The 25,549-nt window shown below is 38.4% G+C and overlaps 1 protein-coding gene and 1 long non-coding RNA gene across 3 annotated transcripts in view; one reads left to right on the top strand and one right to left on the bottom strand.

The window, feature by feature from the left end:
- Window positions 1–20,150, bottom strand: part of LOC137163415 (uncharacterized) — a 29,468-nt gene extending 9,318 nt beyond the window's left edge. Inside the window, exon 1 of the long non-coding RNA XR_010922712.1 lies at window positions 20,068–20,150. This is a non-coding gene — a long non-coding RNA (uncharacterized lncRNA). The remainder of the gene's footprint in view (window positions 1–20,067) is intronic.
- Window positions 1–25,549, top strand: part of LIMS1 (LIM zinc finger domain containing 1) — a 121,451-nt gene that overhangs the window by 58,845 nt on the left and 37,057 nt on the right. The window lies entirely within an intron of this gene.

Here is a 25,549-nt window from a genome sequence, read left to right on the forward strand (position 1 = left end):
ATTATCTCTGTTTGGGTAGAGGAAAGCTGTTCTCAGATTCATGCTTGTTTTCTATTTATTATTTTTAAAATGATCAATAAGACCTTTTACACTAATTAGTATTTAAAATGTCAAAGCAAGTAGTGCTGAGTCACCATTCCCCCTCCATCAGGGTAGCTCTGAAACAGCACAGTGTAGCCTTCTTTGGAAAAGTGCTACAGGCAGTGGTTTGAAGTGGGTGGAGGAGAAGCTCTCACTAGAATAGCTGAGGAAGGGGAGTGCTCCCTCTGCTTTCAGCAGAGGAGAATTCTGTATCTTTTTTCCCCCCCATTTTTTAACCTGCTCGCCCTGTGTGCATTGGGTAGGCCTGTGCAAGGGTTGCTCATGGGCTGTACTCTTTTATTTATTTTTTGCTCTGAGTGCAGACCCATCACGTGAACATTTGGATAGAGAGAGACACACACTTTCATGTTTTGCCTTCCTAAAGCTTTATTTTTCATAAAAGAAGTACAACATAGTTCCAGTTATAATGGCGGCCCCATGTGCTGTGTGGCACGTTAGATGTAAATTATATGGCAGGGGCCTGGAGTTATGGGTCAATAATACAAAAATACTATTGTTAAAATTTAGTGGTAGTGATTGATCAATTAGAATAATTTTTAGAAGCATTCCTACCTACTATCAAGTGGAGATTATATGAAGGGTTGGCAGAATATCTCCATATTTAGCACTGGCCATGAATTCAATATGCTTCTCCTCAGTTCTTCAGGATTGATTGTTAAATGGAGTGGGCAAGAGACATCAAAACAGATTGTCATTATAGAGTGACATTATCCAAGGAAGAAAATATGCTTCTAGTTAATTATTTAGCTCCTTGAAGCAACAGTTTACACTCACATAAATTTGCAGAATTACCTTCCCAGTACTCACCCTTTGATTATATAATTATATTAATCTTGGATATTTTCTTATCGTCATTAACTCCTGTGATGGCAATGCGTAAAAGCTTGTTGTATTGCTCTGAACCTGGTTGCATACCAGTTAGGGATTCCAGGACCACAGTGTAAATCATAATTGTATAAAGTTCTATTTACAGCTGACATATTGACAATGTTTCCAAGGCTATCATATAACTGCTTAAAGATTATTTTCATGTTCCTTCCGTTGCAGGACTCAGCCTTGTGTTTCAGCAGCTGCCTAATTGTTCACCTCTTAAAACATTTCCATCAGGCCCAAACCAGACCTCCAGAGTAACTCTTTTCTGTTGTCACCTGTTTATATATTTAAAGATCAACTGAAATGCTTTGAAAGTATATATATTTTAGGGCAGTGGCTATCAGCCTTTCCAGATTACTGTACCCCTTTCAGGAATCTGATTTGTCTTGCATACCACAATTTTCACTTAAAAAATTACTTGCTTACAAAATCAGACATAAAAATACGAAAGTGTCACAGTACACTAATACTGAAAAATTGCTCACTTTCTCATTTTTACCATACAATTCTAAAATAAATCAATTGGAATACAAATATTGTACTTACATTTTAGTGTATGGTATATAAAGCAGTATAAACAAGTCATTGTCCATATGAAATTTTAGTTCATAGTGACTTCGCTAGTGCTTTTTTGTAGCCTGTTGTAAAACTAGGCAAATATCTAGATGAGTTGATGTACTCCCAGAAGACCTCTGTATACCCCTGGAATAAGGTACTCCTGATTGAAAACCACTGTCCTAGGGAGAACAGGCAGCCTCCCCTATATTTAGGTTGCAGAAATCTTTTATAATGGGAAGTGTTAAGCAAACTTCTTTTGAGAAGCTCTAACAGCTTTATTGTTTCCAGCAGGCCTTCAAAATTCATAAGGGAGATAGCCCTTGGGCTAGAGAAGTACCTTTTCCCTGTTCCATGAAATTCTGTTAAGGCGTAATTGAGAGAGAAACTTAAAAATCGTTATTTCCCTTTCGACCTCTTGTATTCCTCAGGGAAATTTTGTCAGCCGCCCAAAATAAAAGCTGAACACAAGCATTCTAAGATGGGTTTACACCACCACCATAGTAACAGTGCCATATACTGGATTTGGGATACATGAGCAGCTTCAGCAGTGGGGGTCAGGGAGAGGGCTGGGTGAGTACAAACTCTCTCAGACCTGGCATGTGGCCCCAACATCACATCTTCAGTGGGAGAACCACATGAGGTGGGAGCTCATCCAGTTCCTGAGATGGGGTGGGAGAGAGCTGGGCCGAGATCCCTCCAACCACTCCCCGATCCAGGAGCCCATTTCTCCCCTCTGAGATAACAGCATTCTCCAGCTGCCAGGTGTTTGTTAGTTCTTGTAACTCAAATGATAACAAGCTGTGCTGTAGCGTTGAAGGTTCAGTGATCTAACAGTGCTGATTATGCATAACTGGGGAACTGTTTGACTTGTACATAAATCTTGGTCACATCCAAATATTTGTAAAAGTATTTGTGTTGCTGCACTCAGTGTTGTAATACCTAACTGATTTAGAAGCTTGTTTCTTTTTCAAAAGGGATTTAGCCATGGGGACTGGCTCCTAAGTGCCTTAATGCCTTTTGAAAATGAAACATAGCTCCTAAATCACTTAGGCATTGCAACACTGAGCACAGCAACCTCTAAATACCTTTTTAAAATAGTGGCCTTTTTTCCTTTTTTTAAAAATACACTAGGAAATTAAATTTTAAAAAATGTTAAAAGTTATTTGCAAATTGGGCAGAACCATATTTACATGACCAGTGCAGCCTTAATTCTGTTCTTTGTGCATATATCTTATGATGCCGTCTTTAATTACATGGTGCACAGTGTGTTTTCCACAAAATCCTGCATCATTCAGTGAACAAACTGGGGGCAGAATTAAGGTTGCACAGGCAACAATAAATATGGCATTTTCTCGCTTGAATACTTGACATTGTGAAATAAGTAACTGTCTTTACAGTGTGTGTGTGTGTGTGTGTGTGTGTGTGTGTGTGTGTGTGTGTGTGTGTGTGTGTGTGTGTGTGTACACCAGTATAATTTAAAAAAAAAATTATTCCTTAAACACCTTGCACTCATTACTAGAGTTAGAACCTTAACCCTGTTGAAGTCAATATGAGTTTTGCTACTGAGTTTCAGTGGGACCAGGATCTCACCCTAGGGCCTAGGAGTTTGGTCCTTGTGAAAACTCTTACAAACTCCCTCCCTGCCCCCCACCCCCATTTTTTTTTAAAGAAGGGTGTGAAAGGGAAGAGAGAGTAAAGTTTGGATACATTTCTCTCCATTCACTGATCACTTCTGCAAGCAGGCTGAGGTATATTTTTTTTCTCCTTTGTTCCCTTCATGATCACCTTTAGCTTCATCTCCTTTAGAAGCAGGTGAATTATAAAGGCAGTAATGTGATTCTGATTCTTCAATACATTCCACTCCTAATGTCTCATTGGTGATGATTTTCTCTGCAGTAAAAAATAATCTTCATACTGAAATATAACGTTTCAATCTAGAATAGACTGCTGTAAATTTATAATTTTATTTGAATGTGCTGTATATATAGAAGGAAAAACCTGTGAGATTAAGGGGAAAATAAGATTAAGGGTTTTCTAGCACCAAAGCTTTCGCTGTAGCTTTTCTCAAAGATGATATGCTTATTCACCGTAAATTAGAACTCAGAAAATTTTAAATCTATAAATATATAGGATTTTTAGTATTCCTAAATCTCAACCTGAGTTAAATTTCAGCCCTTTTAGCTTCTCTTATGCTCCTTTAAGCATAGTGCAAGTGTTTCTTACTCCCTTTTTAGGCCTACATTAGCACATATGCTGGCAAAACTTTTGTCGTTCAGTCACCTCCCTTAAATGACGTAAGTTTTGCTGGCATAAGCGCTTGTGTGGACAGTGCTGTGTCAGCAGGAGAGCTCATTGACACAGCTACCGCTGCTCATTTAGGTGGTTTTATTACGTCAACAGGAGAGCTCTCTTCCATCGACTAACACGGCTACAGAAGCACTCTTACAGCAGCATAGCTGTACTGATGTAGCTGTGCTACTGTAAATTTTAAATGTAGACTAGCTCTTAGAAACAATCTGTATCTTGCAAAACAGTTCTAGTCACACCAGAACTATTATAGACACCTTCACAGCATCATATGAGACAGGGCACTGATCCTGCAAGTACTTAATCATATGCTGAACTTTTAGTTCAGGAGTAGTCTGAGATGGTCTTTATACCTTTTATAGTATAGTTGCAATGGATTTTAATTTGGGATTGAATAAAGGACTACATGGGTTCTCTTTTTTTATCATTATGGTTCGATTTTCTGTTAGTAAGAGCTCAGTTGAATATTTTGATCTGATATATGTTGACAATATTTAGACTGTTATGATTGTCAGTCCAGATGTAGAACCAGTGCTTATAAATTTATGTGTTTGGGGAGAAATGCATTGAAAGCTGAAGGAAGAGTCTAAATTCTAGGCGATTAAAGGTAGGTTAAATAATTAGGGTAACAAGACAAGCAACAGTGGCTGTTGGCTGATCCTGAAAAGTTCTCGTGGACTATTAAAACTCTGAGTAGCCCAATCCAGTGCAAAGAGAATGGTAACCTACTTAAAAAAGAATAAAACAAACAATAGGTATGGAGATTAGAAATTACAATGAGGCTGGGTGGTAGCAAGTGAGCATATTGATTCTCTTACAGAACTAGAGGAATGTCTGGAAACATCTGTGCAACTCAGGAGAAGAATGTCTGCATTTCCTGCAGTGTCCCCTGCATGGCACTGTGCCACATTTTATCTGCAGTGTTTCAGTTTTTGATTTGTGTGTAACACAGGTACAGTGAGTGGTATGATGAGCAAATTTCAAATTGAATCACCCACCTTTTATATGATCTTAAACCAGGCATTGTGAGAGAGAGAAGAAATGTGGTTCAGATTTCTGGTTAGAAAGTTTCTGGCACATCCCCAAATTTACTCTGAAGGAGAAGTCTTTTCCGATTCAAATCAGATCAGCTTAGATCCTCCCCAAATTCAGTTGCTAAAAGAATCCAGTAAACAATTTGATGAGGTGGAGATGACTTCAAGAACTGTAGCAAACAACAAGTATCCTGGGCCTGCTCTACACTAGAAAATTAGGTTAGTTTAACTAACTCAGTCAGGGGTCTGAAACATACACATCCACTGAGTAACATGAATAAGCTGACCCTAGTCCCAGGTGTAGACTGTGCTAGGTCGATGGAACAATTCTTCCATCGACCTAGTTACTGCCACTTGGGGAGGTTGATGTAGCATAAATATAAAATTAAAGAATTAAAGTGAGTTTTTTGTTAAGGAAATATAAAAGTGTTGTAAAGAGAGGCCCTGACTAGCAAGTAGAAGAAAGGCCTTGGAAATAATGAGTTATAAGGGCAAAAGGAATAAAGTAGGGAGGATGTTCGGTTCAAAGAATAACTAATGAAATAAAGGGAAATGTTTAAAAAGAAGGCTTCTGACAGAGAGGGGTGACTACAGATGGTTTGAAATCACACAAAGAGAATCTGTCTTAAAATGAGCCAACACACTCCTTCCCCAACCCACAAGCCAGTGTTAAAACCAATGTGAATCCAGGTGCAATGGGAAACCTTTTGGACAGCAAGAAGGAGGGGAGGAAAGTCTGTGGGAAGAAAGGAGGTTCTAAATCTTCTCTGGATTAAAATTGGAAATAAGGGTGAACTGTCTCCAGTTGTTTTCTTAGGTGAAGTCAGTAATTGGTAGTGACATCACTTGTTTGTTAAAGGGTATAAAAAGTCAACTCTTAACGGGTTAATTTCTAATATCTGCCTGACCATGCTGGAGCTTACCAATGTGGGTCCAAGCGCCCCTGGGTTTAGCCCGTTTTTATGCATCTTATAAATGTTTTGTTACTGTTTGGACGTAGTAAATTGTCTGTTACTTAGGCTTGGATTTAATAAGGAATTTATGGTTAAATTGGTGTTTGGTGATTTCCCATATTACTATTAATTTAAAATATTATTAATAAAACCAACAGTGGATTACTTACGCAGATGAGAGAATCCCTTCCATCAGCGAAGTGCTACAGTGGCTCTGCTGTGCGGCCTCATCTACTCTAACTGAATTGACTTAGTTAGCACTTGCCTTCCCCATTGTTGTTTCTTACCCTTGGATGTGTATATATATATCTCCTATCTGTGATTTCCATTTCATGCATCAGACAAAATGGATTGCAGCCCACGAAAGCTTATGCCCGCAGGAATTTTAGTCTTTAAGGAGCTACAGGACTCTCGTTGTTTGTTTGTTGTTTTTTATGTGTAGACAAGTATCTTTGAGAAGGAATGGGTGCCAAGCAGCTCTTTATTAAAAGATGGGGTTCTCCAAAGTTCATGTGCGGAACAGTTACATTATATTATATGTTATGTGTGCCGTCCTATGGCCTATTTGATCTTGAAACCACTTCAGTTTTGGACAGAAAATGGACACATAATATTGTGGCTGGCACTGTTGCCTGGCAAGCTAACACCACTTGGCAGTCGTTATGTAAACAACCATGAGTTGACATTATATGCTTTGGAGCAATCATTCTTGATAATTAAACAGAATCCATTTGCAGCAAAAAGGGGTGTGGCATTTTGTCCATGAGATTTTGATCCACTCATTTAAAAGAAAAATGTAAGGTTAAATCGAACAGATACTACTGTATTTTTGGGGGGAAAAAACTATTAATTACTTCTCAAGTTGCTACCATAGCTCAGTTTATTGCTATTAATTCAAAACAGGTTTTTATATAACATATTATCTATCCCGTGGGTTCACTTACTTCCACTATAGTTGTTAGAAATTAATTGCTTGGACATGTACTGATGATGTCCTTTAATAATTAAAGGGCTGTAAGAAGCTGCTGATGGTTTATAAAAGCTACCCTGTTACCTGCATCAGTCATCACCATACTGTACTTAACAGGTATTTGTAAGAGTATTAACTAGTCATTAGATGCTACTAATGTCTGACTTTAGGGAGGTGTTGCTTAATTATGTTTAAGTTTATCCAGCGGTGCATTGAAAGTTTATTTGAATCTTCACTGGAATGTAACATGCTTAGGCAAATACCATGAACTATTTTCATTTTCTTATTTTTCCAGGTGTGATTTCCAGGTGAGTGAAGATGTACAGCCCTTTTCCACCTTTGAATCAGTACAGCCCTTTGAAATCAAATATGTGTATTTTTATTTTACACAATTTTTTAAAAATCTTATAGGATATATTAAAGTTTATGTGGTGTGGTTGCTAAGAAAATGCTAACTTTTTTAGGTTTATCATATAATACCTTTTTTTAAATCCTCCAGATGGCATTCTAAACTGAATTGTTCCTGGAATATTCTTCTATAAAACTCCCATGCTTGTTTATAATCTAATAAATGTGACAGAATTTACTCGTATGAAGGTCCAGTAATACATACCAAAACTTGCATTTTTTGCTCATTTCTGTATTGTAGGAGTTTGAAATTACCCTTTATGTGTGTTCCAGTACAAATCAAATACTCTGATAGTTGAATGTATAGTTTATACCACTCAGACATGTGTTTCTTGTCTAGGTCAAAGAGTTTCTTGCAAGTTTCAGTAGTCTGAGGTTTGGGTTTTTTTCACTTCTTCATTTCATTTTATCAAATTTACATTACAAAAAATAAAAACTGAATTAGGTTAATTTATAATTTCCCCCAATAAAAGAACCTTGCATTACAGTCTGTTTACATGTGTCAAGATTAAAATCAGTTTTTGAAAAAATGTCAGGTCTGTTTAAACCTATTTTAAAGTTGAAGTGAGTTTTTTATGTTCAAATGAGACATTCAGCTTGGAAAACCATGGTTGTCACCTTCCTGTGTTTACAGGAAACTTTTAACTTTATTATTCATGTTTTATAGTCTCTACAGAACTTGTACCACTGCAAAATATGACAAATGACCGAGCAGCAGTCCTTTGATAGTAAAGAGAAGAAAAGTATTGATGATTATACATTATTTTAATTTTTAGAGTTTTGGAGGAAAAGTGTTTTTGTATTGGTAGCATTAGTTACCCAGATTTTTAAGAGAGTCTGAATGCTGAAAGTGGAAGTTCTTGTGGGTCCTCTTGCTGCTCAATTTATTGGTTTAACCTCCAACTTTTTGGTTTGCTTATGTGCGTGAGTAACTTTGGATTTTATAGTGCTAACAGGTCTCCTTTTGTTATCAATAACGGTAGGGAAGAGTTAATTGCTCATGACATTACTGGAGATTTTTAGCTAATTCTAAGAGGCATAAGGACGATTGAATAGTTTGCATAATAAATTGTAAATTTGTTCATGATGACTGGGTACTTAAGCTTTGATTTCCAACAGATTTTCATGGAACCTGGTAGGCTTGCCGCAGGCATCCCTTATGTGTGAGGCTTAGTGATAAAGGAAATGTAGTGCCCTTTTGAAGGGTGTGTACCTGTGAGGAACAGGAAGCAGTACAGCAACTGCCTGTGCTGAGAGATTTGTAACTCTCTGACGAGTGCAGGTGTGCAGACACACTGCTGAGCATATTCTCTCCAGGCATCTTGGCAGCCGCATTACTCAATAGAAACTTGAAAAAACCCCGTGGGTAGAGAAATATGACTGCATTACAACTGAAAGAGTTATCATATTCTGGGCTGTACAGGAGGAGACGGGATCGGCCGGATAGTTTGGGACTTCATGGGTTACATGAAGAGAAGCTAAGGTGAGTGCGAATTAATGGTTAACAAAAGCTCAGGGTGCCTTTTTTTAATAGGCATTTGCTTAAATGATTACAGCAAACTAAGTACAAACTGAGGTTCTAATAATGTAATTGTAAAATGTGTAGTTTAAAAATAGCTCCAAAATATCAGAATAAATCTAGGAGGGACTAATAAGAAGCAGATGTCCTGTGTTTGCACCAGTCATAGTATAGTTTTTGACAATGGCATGAATCTTTTCCTAAATTTGGCAAATGCAATCTATCTATAACTTTCTAGTATACTTTTGACAACTGGTAATTTGCAAGTAAGTAACGTCCCCAATCCATACATGTTACTGCAGTGTAGATTAAAATCCAATGCTAATCACCAAAGCACTCTAATTGAAACCAAGGAAAGCTGCACAGTTTCTCTGGGATCTTGATGGTATCATTCTTTAGGGTTTTTCTTTGTTTAAGATGGTCTAGTGCAGCTTGTTGGATCATGCTTCCTTTCATACGGGAGTCTTTGTGAAATGGCTTTAGACAAAAGAATGCAGTAAAACCACTTGACATGACCTTATGAAGGAAGGGTGATCAAAAATATGAAAGCCATTTAATGACTAAGGTTATTTTCCCGATACGAAGTTCCTTTTCAAATGTTAAATGAGATTTTCAGAGGCCTACATTTTGAACAGTATCATGAAAGAATAATAGTTTGTAGCCTCAGTAAATGCGGACGCAGACCAATGAAAATGCTAGCTTTTTATCTTCTAGGTGGGGAAACAGTCTGTTCACATTTCATGTTATTCAGAAAAGGATTCTTGTGTAAATGCTGACAAGAGCATCAGTGGAGAGGAAGTACTTCCCATCCCCTAATGACTATTACTTGGCTTTTATTTTTAAACTCTCTTTTGATTGTAGTGTTTGGATTGTTCATCATTGGAATGGTTGAAACAATTTTTAGCTTCTATTTCACATGTGGATTATAGTGTCAGCCTTTTTTCTTATAAACTCCTCCTTTTCAGGCCTTCAGAATTCACTTTGTGCTGAAACTTTCCATAGAAGTTTACTACTTTAATTACAGTTATGTTGTTTGAGCTACTTGATTTCAGAAGGATGGAAGTTTACATTTTTAAGATGACGTTTTGTGTTAAGATTAAGAACTTAATTTCACTTTACAATTTTTTTTAGTAAATATTGGAATAATTCACTGAGATTATTTTTAATTGTTCTTCATTATCATAACAATCAGATTTACCTAAGTCATATAATGAACCTGTTAACTTGTGGACCTGCTTAGGTATTAAATATCTATTCTAATGCCTGTAGATTTTGGAGGGCATTTACGTATCTTTATAATATATAACATCTATTTTACAATCCAAAGTCATTAACAGAATGTTAATGTTTTAACAAACCATTAGCAGCAAAGAAATTAAGTGGAATGAAAAGACATATTTTTCTGTAACAACCTATACCCATTGGGGATACTTCTTTATCTGCTCCACATTGTGCATTAATGTGGGGAGAATGTGCCTTATCATGTCATTCTTAACTGCAGATGTCGTTGTTTTCCTCATTACCAGTTTAAGGTTTTTTACTATAGTGTTTTACATACACACACAAATCGGTTACACTATGTGCCTGTCTACAGTAATGCGACAGCCGCACAATTGCAGTAGCACAGTGTAGACACTGCCTATGCCAATGGGAGGGGTTTTCCTGCTCGGGTAGGTAATCCACCTCCCCGAGAGGTGGTGGCTAGGTTGATGGCCTAGTGCTGTCTGCACCAGAGGTTAGGTCGGCATAGTGACATCTATGAGAGATGTCACTATTCCGATGTAACTTCCCAGTGTAGACCAGCCCTCATTTAATAGCATTTGGATAGACACTAAGCTCAGTGGAATGGGGTATGTTCAGCGGTTCTTTCTCCACTCAACATTTCATTTCCTTTGTACATATTGTTTTTAATATATTCTGTGTCCTTCATTTAAAACTAGTAAAAAGAAACAAAAAGTAGATAATGTGTCAGTCCTGTTACGGGATCAGAATCTGCTTTCATTAACAGAACCTGTGAATAGATCTGTTGGAAGCAAGTAGAAGAGAATGCATACTTTATAGCAATAATGTTGTTGTTCTTGTTTAATGTGGATAGCATGGTAGCTCCTAACGGCCCTGATTTGGATTGTGTGGGATGCAACACAAATGTAAAGGTGCATGTGATTCCTGCCCTCAGTAGCTTACGGTTTAAGAAGACAAGCAACATCTGGGGGCAGAAGTAGGTCCTGAGAAATTATTTGAATAAGGAGAGGTCAGTAAGTAGCTTTATGGGTAATTTAATAAGACATTCCAAGCATAAGAGGTGGAATGGAAAAAAGTCCAAAGATGTTCATGAGACAAGAGAGCGAGGTGGTAAACAGACTGATGTGTTTGGCAGAGTTGGTGTAGACAACATAAGAAGTGGATCACTAGGAAAGTGCTAGAGTTGTAAAGGGCCTTAAAGATTAACATCTAAGGGGGACTTTATGTGTAAAACTTTTTTTAAATAGAAGAAAATTATAACTTAAATTCAGTCCTTTTATTCTTTTCATAATTGTTCTGATCTTATTTGCTTATTGTTGAAGTTATTTCTGTTTAAACTGAATTTTACTCTTTCCTAACCCATTTTCTTATAGTTCATCCTGTAGTTGCCATGCTGCCTTATCTGTGATCTTGTAATAATTTCTATTGTAAACTGTTGCAATGTTATAAATATCGGATTATGACTTAACAATAAGATGAAGAAGAACCAGGACTGAGGAGCAGGAAGCCCTTCATTTTCATTAATATGACCTGGAACACTGCAGAACATTCTCAGTTTTCATTGAGCTCTCCACAGTTACACCTTGGAGTCTTTCTGTAGTAGTTACATTTACTTTAGGCTCTATCAGTCTATCAATATTCATGCAATATGAATAGTACAAAATGTTCCCTGCAGTGTGCATTACTTGTGTACACTAAATTTAATATGTCATCATCATGTTGCCCTATTGTATAGCTTTGTAACATCCTCCTGAAGTTCTCCACTTCATTCATTTTTCATAGTCTTGGCTAACCCCTCTTTTATATAGTTGTTTAACTAAATGTGAAATAATATCAGTACTTGGGCAATTCACCTTTTGCCATGTTAGAAATGGGCCATTCATCCCTACTCTTTGTTTTCTAATCCAGCATCAATATTTGTGTACGAATACTTAGTTTTCTTCCCAAAAAAACTATTGCGGCAGCGAGTCTCGGAGCCCAGTCAACTGACTAAGGCTTACAGAGGTTGTGCTATGAGGCTAAAGATAGTATTATAGACATTCCCACTTGAGCTGGAGCCCAGGCTCTAAAACCCAGCAAAGGGGTGGGTGGGTTTCAGAGCCCAAGCTCCAACCTGAGCGGCAACACCTCTACTACTATTTTTATCCCCATAGCACAAGCCTGAATCAGTTGACCTGGGCTCTGAGAGTCACTGTAGCCGGGGGTGGAGTGTGGGTGGGGGGTCGGATCAGGATTTGTTTTTGGTTTTTGCAATGGAGTGTGGAGCTGTACCCTTAGTGGCCTCTTGTGGGCCATTCTGACGAAGCTTGATAAATGTCATCTACCAGTTCTCCTTGTTCCAGCACATTGTTGCCTCTCTCCCTTATGCTGTCCCTCACCCTTACCCTTCTTTTCTTGTTTGTCTTCCTAGATTGTTACTTTTGGGTCAGCAGGGACAGGGAGGGTAATCATACATAAGGCTAAGATTTAGTCATGGGTATCTCTAGTAAAAGTCACAGACAGGTCTCGGGCAATGAACAAAAATTCACAGCCTGTGACCTGTCCATGACTTTTATTATAAATACCCCTGACTAAATCTTAGCTGCTCCTGGGGTGCCGCTGTTCTGGTGGGTCCTGGGGACCTATGGCTGGCCCCTGCTCCGCTGGCAGAGGCTGACTGCCACCGGCCGCCCACTGCTCCAAGGCTGCTCTCCGATGGCCTCCGGGGTCACTGCTCAGGCTGTCCCCAGAGCGCTGCTGCCCCTGTGGGTTCCGGGGCCAGCCGCACCAGCCACTGCATCAGCAGCCAGTGCGGCTGGCCCTGGGGCAACCTGGGCGGCTGGCTCTGAGGCCGCTGAAGCAGTGGCTGGTGTGGCTGGTCCTGGGGCTGCTCACTCAGTCTACCCTCACGCTTATGCTGAAAAAGCTTTTGTCACTCAGGGGTGTGAAAAAACCACCCTGCTGAGCAACATACGTTTTGCCAGCATAAGCACGAGTGTAGAGCTCTCCCGCTGACATAGTTACTGCCCCTCGGTTTGGTGGTTTTATTATGTTGGCAGGAGAGTTTTCTCTTGCTGACATAACATGGCTACACTAGCGCTTACGCTGGCAAAAGCTTTGTTGCTCAGGGGGGTGGTTTTTTCCCCACCCCACTGAGCGACATAAGTTTGCGGCATAAGTACGAATGTAGGGAAGCCCTTAGTAAAGGGATGGGTGTGTAATGTCTCTGTCACCCCCAACCCCTCCACATTCGCTTTCATAAAGCCCAGTTATTTAGTGTGAGAGGAGTGGAGTGATGAACTTCATCTTGATAGAATGTATCTACTAAGCATATGTTCTTCCCTCAATCTGTGCATGTAGCTGGTGTGTTAGGTAAGGGGGTGTGGCAAAGGTTCTTCCCATTCTTAACTGTTGGGATGTCAGGATTTTTCTGAGAGACACTGTTATAGAATGCTTTAGTGATCAGAGTGGGAGCTTGGATTTGAGACCAGTTCAAATTTAATTTACTTTTAGTTTACTTAAAACTGAATAGCACCATGGAAACAAAGTATGAGAATCCTAGTACAATAATAACTTCTGTCTTGAACTCAAATATATATATAATTCCATCTATTCTGCAAAACCAGATTACTGTTTTAATCCTCATCTTCTGGAAATCACATTTTCCTGGCATAGTCTTCACAGACTGCTGCAGAAGCATCTATGTTGTCAGCACCAAAGAGCTTTACATGGATATTTGGTGCCGAAATGTTTTGGGTTTTTTCACTGTGAATTTGAAATGAAGTGTAATGTGACTTAATTTGAAGTATTAAAGTACAAACTATTAATTAAGACATTGTAATGCTGCATTACACAGTTGAACAATATATTCTGAATATGTATGTAGGTTTAAATTTCTAAATGAATACAAAATAAGAAAATACCATTGGCTTTCCATAAAACAAAATCCCTTAAAGATATTTGAAGTACAGTAGGAAAATAGAGTAATTTCCTGTGTTAACATAACTTTGAGAGAGATCATCTACAGAAGACTTTCAAGGTCCATAACAGGAAGCAGATCTTTAACTTTTGAAGCTGTACCCATTAATGCTGGTATAGTCAAAAACTGGACCACATTTCCATCATTGTCTTTCGGAGGTTTATAATTCTGCTGGGCAATTTGAACTGAATCAGCCCAAGAGCATTTTTTCCCCACCTATTGCAGGATGGATTGAAGGGAAATGATATGGGTTTTACAATTACATTTTTAAAAACTTTCATTTTCAGTCTGCAATAGAATCCTTTTAATAGCATTTTAGTGAATAGTGAGTAGTCTTCATTAACTTAATATCTCATTTAAACAAAGTATCTGAAAATATTTCAGACTTTACCTGCTAGACACCTTTACTTCTTGTCTCAAATGCAGAACTGTGAATTGTAAAACTTGCATTCAGTTTCTGTCTCTGCCACAATCTGGATTATGTTGGATGAGTCGCTTAAATTCTCTGTGCCTCAGTTTCCCCAGCTCTATGGGTTACCGATTGGTGGCAGTTAAATGTTTTAAAATATTTTATTGGTGCAAAGTTCTGTAAGTGCAATCCAGAGAGTTTTCTCTCTCTTGTTCACTACCCCTTCACGGCCCGTGTTTTTTCAGTCAAAGGCCCAATCCTGCACCATTGGAGTCAGCGGGAGTTTGGCCATTGATTTCAATGTTCACCAAATCAAGCCCTAGGTGAATAACTCCCATGTTTTCTGTTTCTGCTTCTAGCTTTCCAAAGCAGCAGCAGCAGTCTGTATGCAGTGACATGATTCCTGGTAGTCTCACTGCTCTCCACAAAGTTCTGAATATCATAAGCAAACTGACAAAAGTCTTGTTAATTTCACTGTGCTGCTGCTTAGCCAAGCTATGAGATCTGTTTTTGGCAGAACTCAGTGCCCATCAATTTACACACAGTTCCTCTTTAAAATGTTTTCATGACAGGGCTAAAAACTTGGTTTTTTAAAATGAAAGCTTGGATGCAGTAGAGGTTGATGGTGTGTAGGTCCCTTCACTTCCCAGGTCAGGCTTCTCACTTACTTTGGATGAGTGGATTTGTGAGCCCTTTCCACAGAAATGAATTTAAGACAGAATTAATATAAACTATCATGAATGTTTTTACTTGAAAACTTAAAAGTACTCCAGCCTGCAACAGTATGTTTTGAGTACTGCATTTTGAGTGAAATTACATTCGTGTTTAAGCTGTGTTCCATGGCTTCTGTTTGAATTTGTTTGTGTTCTCATAAATTGATCACATCCCCATTTGACTTGTATAATTCACGTAGATTTGAAAAAAGATAACACCTGAATACTTATAGATTTGAAACAAGATAACGCCCGAATACGGTACATTGGGTACGGGCTTCATGACATCTTAAGTGAAAGTTCAGTGTACACCTGCTAATGTTTGTATTTTGAGCCTCTTTGCTATCTGTTACAATGTTAAAACAAAGTATTGTTCTTTTTATTTCCTGCTGCTCTTAGCACCTTATATATGAAAAATTTTAAATGCTCATATAATTAGAAAATGCTGAACGGGTTTGTGTGATAGTGAAGCATTTTTCAAAACTACCTCCTTAGAGATTTTTTTTATTGGGTTGTGAAATACTTTAAGTGATGTTACAAAAATTCTACCTATTTGGTGAACTTTTTCTCCCCTGCTTTCTCCTGAAAACAGGATGCTAAGGAAATAGTAAGCATACATCTGTAACTAATTGTTGGGAGCCATTCAGCAGCCGCTTTATAAGTGCTATTTTCACATCCCCCTCCTCCACCTTGACATTCCTAAGTTTGTTCAGAAATGTTTGGCCTGAAAATTCTCATGATTTACTTTCACAGTTCTGTAGACTATTTTGGAAAATCTGGAATGATTAAAACAATTGTTCAATTAGTGTTTAATCATTAAACTTGGAAAAATAATTAAGTGTCTTCCTAACTCTTTTAGATCTCTACTAAGCGCAAATGCAGTTAAAATTTAAAAATTTGCAACTGATAAATTGTAATTTGTAAATTTCAATAATCACAACAAATAGTGTTCTTCCTTCAGTTTTTATCATTCATTTAGTTTGCTGGTCTAATCTTTTGTCACAGAAGATGCGTTATAAAGCTTTTTCCATATTGAGAGACATTGAGAGTTGAAAAACTACTATATCCATTTTGTATTTTCCCAGTGGACCCCAACTCTTACTTTCATGCACTGAAGTACTAACCCGTTTTACAGCCGAACTGCTTTAGACCTCAGTCAAGCACATACTTAGGTCCCATTGGGATGGGGATATAAGCACATCCTTAAAGTTAAGCACGTGTTTAAATGCTTTGCTGAATTGAAGTCCTAGTTTGTAAAGCCTGAAGCAGTTCAGCTGAGTCCTGGCCCATCTGTTTCTCAGTAACCCGTAGCATTTAAGAGTTATGCAGGGTCCCAAGCCTCCCCAATGTAAAATCTAAAATTCTCTCACCAGACAGTCCCATAGTTAAATCTCATAAGATGCCTATGGACTTTGCCTGCCTGCAGACCTATTAATATTCATAGGAGAAATGGTGGGGAGCTGACTGGGGGAGTGAGAGGAGGAACTAGGTACCCTGCAGATCTTCTGAACTCCACAGAGTACTGGGAGCAGAGGCAGGCAGAGGACGCAAGGTTAATTTGCAAAATTCCTAAACTTTGGCTGTTGGATTTTCATGTGTAACATTTCACAATAGTCTCACAAAACTTAAAAGAAAGTTAATATTTATACATCATCTCTTCAGCTCCACAGGCTCCCCAGTCAGCTTCTTTAAGGTGCAAATATCAGCAGAGGCTCAACAGCAATGCCAACAGCATTCCGTACAAAAGCAGAAATACAGATTTTAATTTCCTTTAGATTTTATTAAATCAGTGAGGTTTTACCCAGTAAATATTCAATAATATTGAAATACTGTAAGTTTAAAGTCCAACATTTTGGACACTGCTATGGCTAGAAACAAGGCCAGAACAATCTCTCTTTTGGACCAGAAAACTTTTGTTCTGAATCAAAAACATTTTTGATCCCTTGGTCTGTTTGGTGTTCTAACTTGAGAGGGTCCATCAGTGTACGTTCATCACTGGTGGAAATATTGCACACTTACTATGGCAACTTCCAGAAAGTCTGACACTTCCAAAGGATTAGAGGCACACAGTTGTACATATTCACTTACTTTAACCCCTAAGCAATGAAAAGTAACTCATGAAGAACGTACCATCTCTCTTGTCCTTCCTCATGCTTTTCTTATATGTTGCATAATAATTCTTAAACAATTTATTTTGATTTAGTCACCATCAGACAATATCCTTTGAGTGCAAATGACTGGGTGGTGAAACATGGTACTTGCGTAGGTGAAAATTGAGCAATCATTCCTCTTAAATTACTGTAATGATACAAGCATAAAATGTTGTGTCTGGTGGTTTTATTAAATGGTGGTAAATATAATGGTTATAGCAGATACCTACACATAGGTGGAGGAGTGAGAACTCCTTTGAGAAATTTCTTTGAGTGCTAGTTGGTTACATTTCATAAATAGATCTTATTTTAAAACCTGTTTTTGATATGTGAACTTAGTGTGGCTAACAAATAACACCTGGATCAAAAACATTCTATACATAAAATTTAATATAATACTTTTTCATTTTTAATGTATGTGAATATTTTAAACTAGATTTTGAATACACTATGGACCATTAAATGATGAATTTTCATGCAGGAATATTCTGGAGTGGAGATAAAACTTAGTCTTGGTTAAAACCCACTGATTCTGGGGCAGCAGGAAAGAAACATGAACCCAGTCTTCTGGATGGTAGAGGAGGTCTGGGTTCATGTTTTTTCTGTCCCTGTAGTAATAAATTGTGCGTTAAAACTTGAATCTAGCCCACACTATGTTCTCTTGAGTACCATGAACTGGGTGTGGGGAGGGTGTTGTGTGATGCTTTTCATGTACATCCAAACATAAATAAAGCTCTGAATGGTCATGCATGCCATCTGATGTCATAGTGCACATGGTTTTATGAGGCCCCTTTGCTTCACTTGGTCTTTTCAATAAGAATTCATGCATCATGGAGCTTAGGAAATCCAATTCCTTGGTGGTTTTGTTTTTTGTTTTAATCTTCAGAGCTGTCAACTGAGTAGCAGTTAGATTTTTCTTTAGAATACTTGTTGGTCGGAGTGTGAACCGATAATTTCGTTAGAAGAGCCCCATGAGCTTTTCATAATATTTTGGGTTTTATTCCTGCGAGGAAACTGCCCACATTTGCCAAAAGGCTTGCAATTCTTTCTTCTAGCCTGTTCCTGTTCCTGCTTTTAGGTGTCAGCTAGGCAAAGTTTGGTTATTTTGGCTGAGGTTTTTGTTTCAGGAGGAACCTGACACTCAAAGCAAAAATCACAGGCTGTGAACTCACACAGACAGAAATTGTAAAATGAAATGAATATGTAAAATAATAATCATCATAAACCTCTGAACCAAAACTGAAGACTTACGCACTGTAACCAAAAGGGCTGTATTGACAATTTGTTTTTAAAATAATTTTCACAAAAATACTTTTTTTTAAAAAGTGTGCATTCCTTAGGAATTTGTTGGAGACCTCTTGCCTTTCCTTAAATCTGCTGGTTGTTAAGCTGTTCTGTTTTTTCCATCTATATCTAACCCTGCTACAATGGCCCCTCCCCTTTTTTTTCAACTAAATCTTTTATAAAAGATTCAAAAGGCTTTTGTACCAAAAATGAATGGATGAAGAAAGCATGAAGATGAAGAAAGCATTTTCAGTGTATTAAACCTGTGCATGTCACACTCTTAATCATTGATAATGTCCTTGGGGAAAGTTAGTTTAATAAATCCGGTTACTCCATGTTCCCTAAGCAGCTATTGAAAACACTTATCATCCATGCTGTGGATAAGAATCAGATTGCCTGAGCCGGTCTGTTTGCTTTATGTTCTAGTACACAGTGTTTGTATTTTACTGCTGTTGATTTTAATTTATTTAGGCCTTTTCAATGAGAAATGTTTATGTACATTTCTCCTTTGAAGACTTTATCGATTATTAAACCAGTAGCAAAATCAATGTTATAGCAGGCTCTGTACTAACCTCTAACAGCATACATCCATTTCACAAAGAAGTGAGTGCACATTATGCTGGACTGGAGTCTACACTAAGTTATACTTCCTAATGAATTCAAACCTCATTCTTAATTTTGCTTTTTTTACTAGCATGGTAGCCTTGGGACAGCTAAGTGAATTGCCATGTTGGCAGTGATGGATTTTGACTGAAGTATGCAAAGCAGTCATTAGGATTAAACTGAGTTCTTTATTTAAGCTAATTCTCAAATTGTAACCACTTTCATCATCTTTCCTCATCTAATCTGTCCCTAGTGTATTAAAGTATGTATTTCATTTGTTCATTCATATACTGCTCATTTCACATTAGACAATTGGGACTTACCCTGGTGCCTGTCACTTTAGAAATTCTAACCCCTTCTCTCCCCATCCTCAGAACCCATAGTCCTGGGTTTAGAAAGTGTTTGGCATCTCTTACTTTACAGCTGGTGGTACTGAAACTCATCATACTTGCTTCTGAGGGAGTATGCCCTGTATATAGTATATAGTGAGATTCTTTGGCTTGTGTTATGGAACAAATCAGTCTAAATGATCATAATGGTTTGTTTGGATCTTGAAATCTATTAAAGCAAAGATATTTTGTGCTAACTTTTTTTGCTAGTGTATTATTGACATTTGTTTCATGGTCCTATTACAATTCCAATTATTTAATCTGTTGTTGGCTGTTAGAACTCGATGACCAGGGGGAAGTTAAATACAGGTCATTTAGCTATTTTCTAGTCTCTCCTTTCTGATTTCGGAACTTGATAATGTAGTGATGAACACTGAGAAATAAAATGCATACTAAAAAGTGAAGTGATTAATGGGTGTGACTCAGTCTTTATGGGAGGAAAAAACATTGTTGTGTCAATAGATCTGTTTTCTTCATCAAGCTTCTCCTCCTCCTCTCCCCAACACATCTTGTTGAATTCAAACAGCTAAAAACTTAGCAGACTTCTAAAATCCCTAACAGAAGTTACAGAATATTTTAGAAAAGAAAAACTTACAGTAAGATGAAGGTGAAATGTGAAATAAAGTAGATTCTCCTATCCTCAATTCTGATTATCTTTGTTTACTTAAGATGAGATCTGTATGGGACTGACATGTGACTAGTAAAAAATAAACACTCTCCCCCCCACCACCTTAGCTGAAGGTCAATCCTCCAGTGTGGTGTCTCCAATGGAGTCATTACTATAATAAGAATGTAGTTTAGAGCCAGAAAGTCTGGTGTTGACAGTTATCCTAACCATATAAGGAACTACATGGACATACAAGAAGGCTTTCATGGCAGGCAGGGTGTTCAGTTTAGTCAAGATATTAATTATAGCTACTGGATGAACTGTTCAGGTCATAGCATTCTGCTTATAAAAACATCAGTGGTAGCTACTGTAAAATGATGGCTTACACAGGACTAACATTTAGTGTAATTTCTCCTTTAAATTTACAAGCTTACTGTTTGCTACAGCATCTGTGACAATGTGTAATGATAGATGGTATGAATTTAAATACCTGGTATTGGAATAGGAAACTGCTGTTTAACCCAGCAATACAAATTTCATTAGGACATGAAGTTTCATAGAAAATACAAAGATCAGCACAGCAGATTCAAATTGGTAATTGTCAGAAGTGATGATCAGAATGTTATTTACTGGTGGGGTCGAATGCTTTGTAGCTTTTGCAGGCTGAGCTCATTTCACACATGAGGGGCTCCTTGCATCCCTCCGTTCTCCCACCACAAGCTCCCTGTGTGCCACACGCACATACCCCTCTATTTCAGGGAGTCGCTGAAATAGCCCCATCCCTTCCATCATGACAGGGACTTGTATGCCCCCCATCTTCCCCACTCTTCTCATTCAAGGCTCCCCATTCTCCCCCCACGTCAGGAGCTCTGCATGTGCCTGCCTTCCCCCAAGCCCTCTTATTCTTATTGCTTTTCTTTCTGTCTGGGAGATAAATCACTCAGGGTGTCAACATGTTCAATTCTTGGGAGGATGTTTGCAGTGTTGTTGTAGCCGTGTCAGTCCCAGCATATTAGAGACAAAGTGGGTGAAGTAATATCTTTTATTGGACCAACATCTGTTGGGGAGCGGGACAACCAGCATCTATAGACAATTAAGGTGCCTACACAGCAGCTACACTGACAGCTGGCCCGTGCCAGCCTATTCAGGTTTGCGGGGCTCAGCCTGCGGGGCTGTTTCATGGCTCTGTAGACTTCTGGGCTGGGGCTGGAGCCTGGGCTCTAGGACCCTGCGATGTGGGAGGGTCCCAGAGCTGCGGCCCAAGCCTGGAAGTCTACAAACCAACGAAACAGTCCAAGCCCCACGAGTGCCCCAAGTCAGCTGGCATGGGCCAGCCGGGGGTGTCTAGTTGCTGTGTAGACACACTTTTACAGGCCTGGTTGAAACTGCTTGGTCCGCTAACTAGATGCAGGGATTCTGTGGGTATGTCTACCCTACAGTTAGACACCCACGGCTCGCCTGGGCCACCTGACTCAGGCTAACGGGGCTGTTTAGTTGCGATGTAGACATTCAGGCTGAGGCTGCAGCCTGAGCTCTGAGACTCACCTTGCAGATTCTTAGCACCTGAGCTCCAGCCCGAGCCCGAATGTCCACACCTCAATTAAACAGCCCCTTAGCCTGAGCCCGGCAAGCCCAAATCAGCTGGCACAGGCTAGCCCTAAGTTTTAAACTGCCATGTAGACATACCTTACGTTTTCCCAATTTCCAGCTTCCAGTTTTCCCCACAGTCAATAGGGATCTGGCTGTTGTTGCCCTGAGCATTTCCTGAACATTTGGTATTGATCAGGTGCAGTGTTCAAACATTGTTACAAAGAGAAAATGCAAACAAGTCAGCTGTAGGACCTTGCTTTTCTCAGTCAATACTTTTTACATGTCTAGCAATAGGTGTCCAGTACCTGACCCTTTTTGTAGTTCTCACTGTAAAATTAAATTCTAAATGGATTCTAATATTTTTCTATAAAAAGCATTAGTGTACATATATAACTGCTTAAAAATTTACTAAAATGCAAGAGTTGAGTAAAGCATAAGTTCTTGCAGCACAGCCAAGTAAGTGTAGAGTCAAATATATAAGGTGACTATTTTATGGGTAAGTTATTTCATGCAATGTCTCATTGCAAAGGTGTTAAGGCACTTCTGATATGTCGTGGTATATTTTTGGAGTGCTGATCTAAAGGGATTCAAGGATAGCTGGATGGAGGGGGCAGTGGTGGGAGGAAAAGGGATGTAATTAAGAGTCATTTAAAGAAAAAAATTACCCATGTTCTATATATTTCATACAAAGCAGGGATTTACCAGATAATTTTTTCATCAGCAGAATACAACACTTCCTGAAACATCTTTTACAAAAAAAATATTGTTGAAATATCTCTCTTCTCTCCCACAAATTCTACTTTAAGATGACTTACATTTATTTTTATGATCTATAAAGATCCTTATGGGAAGAAGCCTCTTGTCAGATTCCTGTACTATTCACTTTTTAATAAAGAAATGGAAAATGAATCCTCTGTGTTAGCAGATAACAGACACATTGTTTTACACTGGCGTAAGATTATACCAAATTATGGGATAAAGGCTGTCTGTCTTCTGTCCTGTCCTATAGATAATTCTGTGTGCAAACATCACTACAATTTTTAGAAACACTCAAATTTGACTTAATTCTGATCATGTTGAAGACAATGGGTATTTTTTCATTATCTTAAATGGGAGTAGAGTTAGGCCAGTGTTGAGCGCTTTTGAAAATCTAACCCATAATTTGCAATAAAAGAAAAAGAGAAATTACTCCTTACTTAACATTATTTTGTAAGAACCATTTGATTTAGATAATTCATGTCCAACAATAATAAAAACTAACCTTTTGATCACTTAAGACCATATGATTATTTTATACCATATTAAATTTTAAGTTTAACGAAAAGGATGAAGATCTAACTAAGCACTTTAAAAAATGTCAGTGTAGTTTCTGCAAGTTTCTGCAGGGTCCTGGAAAGCCATGTATATTTTATTACAAGGGGAAATTGAATGACTTGTTTCCAGCTATTGACTATATATTTGTGTGTCTTTCATTGTGCTCAAAGCCTGATGTTGAATTGATTTAAAATTAAATCATCTTGTGTGTGGTGGTTATAGAGGGGGAGGATTATGCTGAGAGTTATCTACTCTGCAATAACTTGTATAGGGAATATAGCAGTTTTGCTTTCAGGAGGTCAACAGTGACACAGCAGCCTTTCAGCTTTAAGTGGACATCATTTCACTGTAGTGCAGTTAAGTCACCAATGGCAGCTGTTATAGCCAAGCCCCTAGTTTGGAGATGTGACTGTTCCACACATCTATTTGTGGAATGAAGCAAAATGTTCTAGGGCAGCAAGTCCTGCTGAACTTCCTCTATAAAAGTCCCCCCTTTGATCTAAGGCAGATACCCAAAATATTCAGCCTGGTTTTAATACCCACTAGGCAAAACACTCGAGAGTTTTGGCATCTAAGCATGAAAAGACAGTTTTAAATACTTCTCCATGTACCATGGAGTTGACATAGTAGAAAACATTTTTACAAGTTGTTTTAATTAGCAGAAGCAATATGCTATCATCCACTTCGTGATGTTATAGTTGGGGTTGATCTGCATCCTCCTCATGAATCTGATTTTTCAGAAGGTTCACTTTACAATCCCTCCTTTGGGTTTCTGTCTCAGGCCATATCAAATGCAGATGCCTCATCTGTTGTGGATTAATCCCTTGCCAAAACAGTTCATAAACTAGCATTTGTTTTAAAATCACAAACATCCTTGTAAATGGGCAAAATCTCCTGGGCTAGATTCCATTCTTACATTGTAACCGGTGTAACTTCTGACTCATAGCTGTGTAAGCTGGTGGAAGTTCTGAATCAGGCTCCTTGTATTTATTTTACATTTATAGTCATGTCACTTAAAGGAATCTGGTCCTAAAACCAGCCAACAAGATTAAAACAGTCTTTGTGGACTGAGATCTAGAAGTAAACAAAAGTTTTGTAGCACTTGCTGTGCAACTCCTACTGAGGACAACAGGAGCCACATGGCTAAAGTGCCATGAAAACTTTTGATTTGCAACTCAGTGCACTTTCATTATTGTTACAAAACAATGCTGTAGCATCAGAAGTTTGCACAGTGTTTTACACCACAGATTAGGAGAGGCAGGTTGAGATTCTGTACTGTGCTTCTTGGCACAGCACAAAAGGCAAGTTTGCTCCCTTGGGATTCAAGACTGCTGCAGGAACTGAAAAGGGCCCCAGCATAAATTAGAGGAGCCCCAAGTGTCCTCAGTTTGTGGCAGTCTCCTGAGGGCAACCCGAGGGGATGCTAGGTGCTGCTAGCAATCTGAATAAGAAAAGACCAATAAGAATAGCCAGGACAACTGAAGAGAATGGATAAAGAAATGATTAATGATGAGAAGATGGGAGGAGATTTTTTTTAAGGTAGTAGGAGTTTTAAAGAAGGATTTGAAGGAAGAGGAGGCTTGGGTGGAAGAGGAGAGAGATTGATTTGGGTTCTGTGGGGAACATAGTAGAAGTCATAAACCTAAGGTCTGGGAAAGGGTTGAAGGAAATAGTAAGGTAAAAAAGATTGAGAAATGCTTAGACATCAGGGGGTGGAGGGAGCAGGGTAATGAGAATATAGATGTACAGGGAGTCACACTGAAATGGAGTGACACTGGTGTATGTAAGAACAGAATCTGTCCCAAGAAGTTTTGCCCATTTAAGAGAACTTGGAGGCTTTTAAAACACAAAAATTAGTTTATAAACTGTTCTGGCAAGTGATTAATCCACAATAGCTGGTCATTTTTCTTTGTTGGTGCTTTCAAAGTAATGACTTGTTGAGATATTAAGGCTCAGATATTGGTTATCAAACATGCATGGTAACTTTATAGTTTCATTGGGATTTTTGGTGTGTTGACATAGTATTCCTTTTGAACTCCTTAGTTCATCCTGCAGCAGCTTGATGGAGTGACATGATTATACAGCAGCTGTGGATCTAGAGTTTGACAACCATCAGCACTCAGTTTTTAAATGTCAAAACATCACTCCGTCATTGAATAAAGAGGCCAGGAATTGTAAAAGCATCTAGAATACAAAAATGTATCTTGTCAGTGTGTTACAAAGTAGTAATTAATATATCCATCAAAACTCCTAAATACATTTCTCTGAATTGGAGCAATGATTAAAGCATTTAAACAGAAGGTGCCTCTCTAGCTGGCTACCCACACAGACACTGGACATATGCATCTATTTTTGTGTTTACAATGACTTTTTCTGAGTCAGCTAACGTGCCATTGGGAAGTCGCATGACAATTCTACCCTGAGAAGAGAGCTCTGTCCAGGGCTAAGAGTTTGCTGCTTGAGAGACATGGTTTGCAGACTAAGAGAATATTTTAATTCATGACTTAGTAGATGGTAATACCCCTAGTGTCAACTCCAGTTTAAAAAGAAAAAAGACAGTGCTCGT

The sequence above is a fragment of the Emydura macquarii genome, unplaced genomic scaffold (assembly GCF_026122565.2).
Source record: "Emydura macquarii macquarii isolate MOO-44397 ecotype Brisbane River unplaced genomic scaffold, CSIRO-AGI_Emac_v2 contig_2531, whole genome shotgun sequence".
Classification (NCBI taxonomy): domain Eukaryota; kingdom Metazoa; phylum Chordata; order Testudines; family Chelidae; genus Emydura; species Emydura macquarii.